The sequence below is a fragment of the Dipodomys spectabilis genome, unplaced genomic scaffold, assembly GCF_019054845.1.
Source record: "Dipodomys spectabilis isolate Male_0828 unplaced genomic scaffold, ASM1905484v1 ptg000084l, whole genome shotgun sequence".
Classification (NCBI taxonomy): Eukaryota; Metazoa; Chordata; class Mammalia; order Rodentia; family Heteromyidae; genus Dipodomys; species Dipodomys spectabilis.
This window is the reverse complement of record NW_024870761.1, coordinates 5,511,242-5,521,340: the sequence shown is the minus strand read 5'-3', so window position 1 is coordinate 5,521,340 and position 10,099 is coordinate 5,511,242.

Sequence of the window (10,099 nt, the reverse complement as noted above, 5' to 3'; positions counted from 1 at the left end):
CTAGAACACTATTTTAAAGTAAACATCAACCAAAGTCCATAGTTGCATAGTCCAAAATCTGCAGATAGAATCTGGTTCAAGAGATACAATCTATTGAACATCAAACAACTATGTCTTAATGGCCTAAGAACAGCAAAGGAGAATTTGACAACCAGAAATTATTAGGTTTAGGGAAAATGTGGGGAAAATAGGATTAGAGGGATTTGGGAATGTAAGGGAGAGTGGAATTAACCATATCCTAATCCCAAAGAGGGAAATGTATTGGACAGAATGATAGCAGAGAGAGTGAAAAAAAGAAAAAAAGAGAGAAGAAAAAAAGAGAGAAGAAAAAGAAAAAAGAGACAAGAAAAAAAGGAAAAACAAAAATTTTAAATTAAAAAGTTAGGGGGCAGGGAAGGTGGCTCAGTGGTAGAGTGCTTGCCTTGAATGCCTGAGGCCCTGGGTTTGATTCCTCAGCACCACATAAGCAAAAAGAAAAAAGCCAGAAGTGGCGCTGGGGCTCAAGTGGTAGAGTGCTAGCCTTGAGCTGAGGGACAGCACCCAGGACCAGAGTTCAGGCCCCACGACCGGACCCCCTCCAAAAAAAAAGTTAAACCCTTAAAAACTGTAAGTTTGAAGAAGTAGTATTCAGAGAAGAATGAGGATGGGATGAGAGGAGGAGAGGGATAGAAAGGAGACATGAAAAACTAGAAAAATAAAAATGTTCAAAAATATTATATGGGTATAAAGAGGTAATACTGCTATTAAGTAATTTAAGTCTAAGAGGTTTGGAATTGAGTTATTTCTGGATTAAGTATGGACACAATGGAGGATAAGATTTAATAAGTGATGACGGTTATATTTGAGGGTGAACAGAACAGAAATTAAGTCACGCAGAAAAAAATGAAAGAGAAGAAATGAAAAGAATGAGAAAAGAATGAAAGAAAGAAAGGATCAAAAGGTGAGTAGAGATTTTAAAAAGCACATACACATATACACCTAAAATAAAAATTATACAAGGAAGAAAAGAAAAAATAATTGAAAAAACATTTTTAAAATTAAAAATTTTAAAAAAAAATAAAAATAAGATGCAAAAAAAAGAAAGTGCTTTGATTTTTTTTTTTTTTTGGAGGGAATGGAAAGATTCTGTATCTCCCTTGTGTCCATAACCAGTCTCTTGGTGGAGTCTCTGGTTTGCTTGTGGTGTTTGGTTTTCCTGTGGCTTGATTGGTTTATTAAATCAGTCTTTTGGGCAAGCAAAAAATGCTCTGCTTTACCCAGGATTTTGTGATCCTCCTCCCAGGCTAGTTCTGTGAGAGAGGTATCTCTTTTGAGTATCACAAAAGAGGGAGATGGCTTTTTCCTCTAGTTTGGAGATGCTGTGTTGAGGCTAAGTTCTGGATAGAGTTGAGGCTTTTCAGCAAACAGTAGCTTTTCCCTGAGGGGCTAGCTTCTGAGACAGTCACAGAGCCGAGCCTAGAGCCTTTCTTGGGGTTTATGTTTACTGAATTTCAATGTATTGTCTAGGTTGCTCTAGGGAGGGGCAACATCTGGCTCTGTTTACCAAGTGAAGAAAGCCACTCCTGGGGGCAGATTTTCCTCTGCCTGGGGTAGATGACATTTTCCTGGGAGCAGTTGTGCCTTGCAGGTCTGGACAGGTTCCTGTGACCTGCTAAATGACTGTCTTGTTTTTTTCCCAAGGCCTGAGTTGGAGCTGGCAGCTCAGCTTAACTTTTGTCAGTATCAAAGATGGAGATCTCCTGTAGTGGGGTCGGGGATGGGTGCCTTCCCTCCTCTGCTCCTTCAGGAATTAGGATCTCAGGTTTCTACACACGCCTGAGGGTTGATCCCTGGGTAGTCCCTGGTCTGAGATCTGCAGGGTGAAGATATCTGCTCCTTGTCAGTTCTTGCTGGTGTTAAGAAGTATCTGTTCATTTTCCTGACATCACATTATCTGACCTTTTCCGCTTGACTCATACATATACTAGATATTACAAATAAGGGAAACCATGGGACCTACGTTTCTTTGGGCCTGGCAGTATAACCCTTGCTTTCACTATATTTGATGTCAGTATAACTTGTGGAGGAGATGGGGAAAAACCAGTTGTTTAAGGATACAGGTGGACCTGTTGCAACAATGAGAAGTACAAGTTGTCATGTCCAAAACGAACTTTACAATGTTGGTGGGGGGGGGGCTGGGGGGAGGGAGGAAGGAGAAGGATTGGGATTAGGGGGGGAGGGGGGAGGCTGGGAAGGGATGTGAAGGATAAACAAAGGAGGAGGCTGCAATGCTTGGTAAGAAATGTACACATTATTCTGCCCATGTAACTGTAACTCCTCTGTACAGTATGTTCACAAATAAAATTAAATTAAATTAAAAAAAAAAAAAAAAGAAGTATCTGTTTACCTGCTGTGTCTGAAACCTTTGACCCGGACTCTGTGTTGAAGATATGGTGGCTACAGCCACTGCTGCTGCGGCCGCAGCTGCCAGTAAGTGCTCAGATTTGTCTCTTTGCCTGGATTTTCCCTTTCTGGCGAAACTCTTTGTACTGTGATGGCACACTTGGTGTAATTCTCTGGCTTAGGAGTGTTCATTAGAACTCTAAAACTTCTTTCTATGGGAGAGCTCATTTAGCCTCCAGCTTCTCCTCCGCCATCTTCCTGACCTCTGAAAATCATATTTTGATGGTTGAAATCATCCATCTAATTTGACTCATAATCCCAGGCGTTAGTGAAAATTGCCAACTTAAATAAAAGAAATACCCTGGAAAACGTGGCATTTAATTTGTCTCAATCCAACTTAAAGTGTTCCCAAGTCAGTGGTCCCTTTTTCCTTCCAGACAGCCTACAGCAGTTTGCAGAAACAGGCATTCAGTGAGCCCTAGCTAATTGCCACCTTCTGATATGGAGAAGGCTCCAGGAGGGGGAATGGACTTGTGTACCACTTCCCAGCTGGAAACAGGACAGGGTGGACACAGATTGGAGTCTGCAGGACTCCAGGGAGGAGTCAGAAAACTGGTGCAATGCCCCAGGAGGGAATCCATGCCACCAGTGCGGGTCCAGAGCCCTGTGCCCGGATGCCCACAGAAGCCATAAATGCCCTAGGTAAGGTTCCCCTCTCATCCTCGGTCAGGGTGAACCATCTGCCATGTCACAACTTATGCCAGCCCCCAAAACCTCATAGATTCACAGCCCCTGTCCTACCCTCTCCCCCACCTCATTCCCTAATTTTGTTTGGCAGACACATTCCCAACCCTTGAATTAGCTCTAACTATAAACACAAAAGCAGAATGTCTGGCTGGAAGATTGTGACTGTGGTCACACTCGCCTCACCAAACATTTGGCTGTGGATAGAAGGACAGGTGTCCACTCTAGTCCAGCAGTGTCCACTCTAGTCCAGCATTCACGCAGGTCACCTAGGGGAGGCACATGCAGGCCCAGCATCTAATGTGGGCTATAGGAAAGGGGGAAGAGAGAGGTGGAAATAGGAGGAAAGGAATGTCTACTGAAATCTTCCCATAAAGGAGCCAAGAAACTGTGAAGGAGGAAACAAAAATTGTGGCTGTGCTCATACTTGGTATTGAAAAAAAAACAACAAATACACACACAGAAATAAAATGCTTTAGCTGTTTTTAGACATGATGACTTACATATATTTTCATTGCTCTCATCTCCCTGCTATCCCAACGTACACACACACAGACACACACACTCACACACACGCACAGACACATACACACACACAAATCCAGAACGGTGACAGAAGGCTTATCCATTCAGCACCTGCAATTTGCCAACTGATCACTCACCTGAGCACAGTCAGGGTGTACAAGGAGAAAGATTCTCTCTCTCTCTCTCTCTCTCTCTCTCTCTCTCTCTCTCTCTCTCTCTCTCACACACACACACACACACATACACACACTCACACAGACACAGAGTTGTGCCTCTCCTAATTTTGTTGGTTCCTCATCTGGGACAATGTAGAAGCTGGAGCACGCGGGTTCTCATTCCCCGTACCCTTGTCAGAAACAAGGGCTCTCACAAAAGGAGAGCACCACTCTAATGACACAACACGAAGCACCTCTGCCCTTCTCCAGGGTCAGACCCTTCCCCTTGGAAACAACCAGCCTTAACTGTGCTAGGGATGTGCCTGATGTACTGGCTTTGTGTGCTCTATGCTCCTGTCCCAGACCCATGCTCCTACAGCAACAGAGGCCAGCCATTGAGGCTGCCTCCCCTGGTGCATGTGCCTGCTCTTTTCTTTGCTCTCGCTCTGCCCCTAATTTTCTTCCTGGCTGCCCTACCTCTGCCGCGCAAGTGGCCAGCCCAGTGTGCTCCTTGCTGCAGCAGCTACGTGCTCCCTCAGCCACGCCCTGTCCTCCCCTTGGTCATGCCTCCTCCCCGCCTCGGCCACACCTCCATCCCTGGGTTTGTGCTGTCCTGACTCTGCCCTAATGCTACCAGGCCATGACAGAAGCAGCCTCACCTCAGGTCAAGGCTTCCCCCAACCCCAGCAGCAGCTGCTTGGGGGATCAAATCTCCCCTCAGCCCAACTGCTGTGGGACTCTTCTCCTTCCACCCCACACACCAATAGGTGCACGGTGACCTCCATGTTTGTGTGTGTGTGTGTGTGTGTGTGTGTGTGTGCGTATGTGATTGTTCGGGATACCTACCTTTCAAGGATTCAGAGCATAGCACCATTTGGGATGATAGCACACAGCACATTTTAAAAAAGAGCACAAAGTACCCTGTGTAATGGACTCAGCAATATGCACCTTTTGAAGGACTCAGCACATAGCAACCTTTGGGATCCTCATGGTAATCTAATGACTAATAACATAAGACATGCAATTTTGACATCACTAAACATAAATATCATAGTATTATGACATCATAAGTCAGAGTGACATTATAGACATAGTGTGAATGCTTATTCTGTGATTTCATTATATTTCAAGCGAGCAATATTGGTGGATATCAGAAATCCATTGTAACCTCAAAGCCTTGTGACATGAAAATCCTTTGCGACATCACAGTGTCATTGTGATATCATTAACATGTTGTGACATCACAACCCTGTCCTGTCCATTGTGACCTCATCACCAATGTGACATCACAAAGCCATTGTGATAAAACCTTGCTGTTGTGATATTACAATCACCTTGAGACCTCCCAAACCCATTATGACATCTTTAGCACCTTTGAAAATTCAAATGGCCCACTTGGGCAGTTTTGCAGTGTATGGTAAGTTCTGTTAGCTATGCCCAAGAGGAACCACGGTGATTCCTTTTGTGTGCTCCATGCTCCCTGGGGAGCTTCATCCTGTCCCTTCCTGTGCTTTCCAGTATGCAGTGACCACTTTCACAGAGCAGGGATGACTTACATCTTACTTGTTTCATTTAACATAAGAAAGGCCACTGGAAACATTTATTAAACAAAGAACATAGCATTTTAGCCATTTTAAGAGGACAGGTCAAGGTTATTAAGCGCATTCATATTACTGTAAGACAAACTCTCCAGCCATCTCTAGTGATTTTTTTCCCTACCAAACAAGAATTCCTAACCTTTCCACTTCCTCCACCCCCAACAGCTGTCATCCTTTCTCTGTAAGCTACACTTTCAATTCCACCTTCTAATGCACATTCAGTGTTTGTTTTCTTGTGACTGACAGTGTACTTGAAATAACATTTTCAGTGTTTGTCTTTGGTGAACCATAAGAATTCCCTTTTAGTTTGAAACTGTATAATATTCTATGTACAATATTCCTGTATAATATTCAGGCTGTATTGGATTTATGGGTTCATCTGCTTATTGGCATTGATTTTCCATTCTTGATTATTATAAATCATGTTATTACAGGCAAAAAAAAATCAAATGGCCTTTGTGACATGACAGTCCCATTGTTATCCATATCCTCATTGTCAACTGAGATCAGATATGCCAATGTAATATCACAAAGGATTCACAATATAATCATTGGTGTAACATCACATTGTCATTATGACATAAGCTCATGGTGACATTACAAATCTTTAATGACATCATACCACTATGACATCATGTTGTCATTGTGACATCATATAGACGTTATGAATGCCTATTATGTGATTTCATTATATTTCAAATGTGGCAGGTGGGTTCATATCAAAAACACAGTTCGACTTCATAAGCATTGTGACATCACAATCCCTTTGTGACATAACTTTGCCATTGTTATATCTCTAAACAACTGTGAAAATTCTAACATATCCTGTCCTGATAAGTTTTGTGACATGTTGCCACTGTGTTGTTAGGCCCATTGAGAGCTCAATCTATTTTCGACCTCATATTATTTCAGGTATGACATGAAATATTGTGACATCCTGAATATTGTGACATCACACTGCTAGATGTAATGATCATTGTGTCACATTGTCACATCACAAATCTGTTCTGACTTCATCACATTTGTGCCAACAAATGCTTTGGAATCCTCATAAGCCTGTTTTAAATTTATATACTCATTGTGAATTAATGACAATTGAGGTCTGGAATGCCATTGTCACATCAGCAATCTACTGTGACATCACAAAAATATTTTGAACTTATCACTATAATGGCATCCAACTAATTGTGACATAACAACTCTCTTATGACATCATTTGACATCATATTGCAATTGTGATATTACTGTACCATCATGCTTTCACAAAGCTATTATGACCTCATCACATCTTAGAAAATTCATGGCCTTTGGGACATCAAGCTCCTTCTGTGAAATTGTATCATTATGAACTTGTAGCAATTGAAACTTGAAATAAGATGTGATATTACAAACTAGTTTTGACACCACTAACCCATTTTTATATCATTAATACTTTGACAACAAAGCCTGTCAGGAACTTTAGCACTTTTGACAAAAATCATGGCGTTTGTGTCATCACAGCTCATTTGTGTATGTCATTGTGACTTCATTCTCTTGTCCTCACTTTAAACTAATGTCAATTAAGATCTGTCATGCCATTGTAACATCAAAAACCCTTTGTGACATCATCACCAGTGTGACATCAGACTGTTGCTATGATACCATCAGCTCATTGCGACATCATCAAGCTACAGTGACATCATAGCTTTATGACATCGCATTGCCATTTTGCTGTCATAGACACACTGTGAATGCATATTCTGTGATTTCATTCTATTTCAAATGTGCATATCAGTTGATTAGAGAAACACATTGTGACCTCATAACCATTATAACATCATAAACCTTGTGTGACATCATAACAATTCTGACATCACATTGTTGTTATGAAATCTTTAGCTTATGGTGACATCACAAAATGACAATGACATTAAACATTTGCCATTATGTCATTGTGATATCATAGTCACATTATGAATACCTAATCTGTGATTTCCTTGTATTTGAAATGTGGCATGTGGGTTGATATCAGAAACAACCATTGTCACATCAAAATCCCTTTGTGACATCAATTTGGCAATGTGATATCACAATGGCAATGTGATGCTACTAAGGCATTGTGATATCACAATGGTCATGAATTCACAATGAGTTTCTGAGATAAACCGACATGCTACATTAGAAATAGAATCAAATAACATCATAGGCAAACACAAAGTGTTATGACGTTAGAATGACAATGTCATGTTACAAAGCTATGATGCCATTATAGTTTTATATGTCAAAATGAGCTGATGGTGTCATAATGGCAACATGATGTCACAATTATGATGTCAGAAAGGATTTGTTATGTTTCAATGGTATTTCTGATGTCAGTTGTCATTAGTTCCCATGAGGATATAGATACAAAATGGTTCTGTGATGTCACAGAGGCCATCAGTGTTTTCAAAGGTGATAAGAAGTCATAATAGTTTTGGGATGGCACAATGTGATCCGTAATGTCACAATGGAAATGAAACGTCCCATTTGGTTTTTGCTCTGAGCTTATGGTCAGCACCCAGGCCCTGTGTTCAACCCCAAAACCTAGCCACCAAGGGCCCAACTAGGAGTGGTCAAAGTTTTCAAAACTTGATGAGCTTCACGAGCCCTAAATGACAGGAAGCATTGTGATATTACACATGTGCTTAGATTTAGCAAGCTTACAGAAACCTAGAAAGGCACCATTGCCAATAATGAATCATTTTATTAGGTTCAGCTTCCTTGTTGTCTGCCAGAAGGATCCTTGAATAAATTGTACCAGGTTATTTCAACACTGGAACGTAGTCTAACAAAGACAGACCAAGTGCAGGCAACTTGGCCTGCCATGGGAGGTGGCAAAAATGAAGGCTTCCTGTCAAAACAGCACTGGGGAGAGAGAGAGCTTGGGGTACAAAGAGGTCTTTTGCTCTTGGGCTTCAGAGCCTGCCCACAATTCTCCTCACTAATTGGCCCAGATGTAGTTGTTTGTTACACAGCTGTACAGGAGTGAGGCCTTTGTCTGCCTATTCCAAAAATGAGGCAGACTTCCTCCAGCAACCTGTGGTTTGGAGAAAACCTCAGACTACACTAGGAACAGTGAAGGGAACCCTGGAACATGCATTGTTTTGAATGCACTGTCTGTGCAATGAAATCATTCTATTCAAAGCAAATTTCCTAGCTGGGTGCCTTTCATCATAATGACTCTGGACCTTAACAGATAGAAATGCATGCATACTTACATGCAGAGACATGGAGTTACTTTTTTAAATTTGTATTTGCAGGTCCGGGGGTTGAATTATGAGCTTAGGCACTCTCCCTGAGTTCCTTTTGCTCCAGGGTAGCAATCTGCTTTTGAGCCACAGCCCTACTCATGGCGATATTTTATCCCTGTGATCCTTCAGAAATAAGAGTGCTGTGGACTTTCCTGTCATGGCAGAATTCATAATGGCATTCTCTACCTCTCAGCCTCCTGAAGAGCTAGGATTACAGGCAGAAGCAAATGACACCTGGCTTTCTTTTCTTCTTCTCATTCGTTTCTTTCATTGTGACAAACTGAAATCTTCACAGTGTCATTCCAATGGTTTGCATTTCGAAGTAAAATACCCAGGACTGGAGTTGAAGTGCCAGTACTGCCACCTACAAATGAAGGGAGATCTTGAGAAAAGCATTCCTATCCATGGGAATGCCTAATGGAATGTTATAAAATTAACAATTAAATTTGCAGTTAGTTCATGTTTCTCGTATAGAATGACACACAAAAAGTAGTGATTATGTCTTCCATTCCAGCACCATGCTATGATTCTCCTAATTAAACAATACAGACTACTTTTACATTAATGCTTTAATAAGTATTCAACCATGATACTTCATTAAATGGAAGCATAATTTAATAATAATTCATAATATATATAATTTAATATCCTCACATTTTCTCTCTCATATATATTGCAAGCTATACATCTATCTATCTATCGATTGATCTATCAATCGATCTATCTATTTATATCTATATCTGTATCTATATCTATATCTATAGATATAGATATATATCTATATCTATCAGCCACTACCAAAGCTTGTTCCCAGGCCCTCAGAACTGGCTGGCAGCTCAGTTTGCCAAAGTCTTTTGTTCTACAACTCTCCCTTTCATGAATTGGGCATTGTGGGCTGTGAGTTCCAATCTCACCATGGCCCAAAATTTTATATGTGGAGTCAGAAGCCAATTTTGACCCATTTTTTCCTTCTTTGTGAAAGTCCTCGGTCTCAGTATGATGTATAATCCATATGCAAATAAGTCCATGTGATAAGATGTAATAAATGAAATAAATGTTATATATGTAGTAATACTCAATAAAATAAAAAAATAAGGGTAATAAATGTCATATGGAGTAAACCCATGTATGCAAATAAATCTCATATATGAATATTATTTTTTTCAGTGCTGGGGCTTGAATTTTGGCCCTATAAACTGGGCTGAATTTCTTGTCTTCAACGATGGTGAGCTTTCTCTTCCCCATAGTGCCACTGAGTAACCTAGACCCTGTGTTCAAATCTCAGGCCTGCCAGAAAAATGGTGCAAATTCCAAGCCAGGGCTTTAAATTTTTTTGGCCAGGCCTGGGGCAACTCTGCCTCAGCTTCGATCATTGTAGGCTGGGATGCAGCCTCTGGTCCCACAGCCCATCCTGAGATCCTAGGAC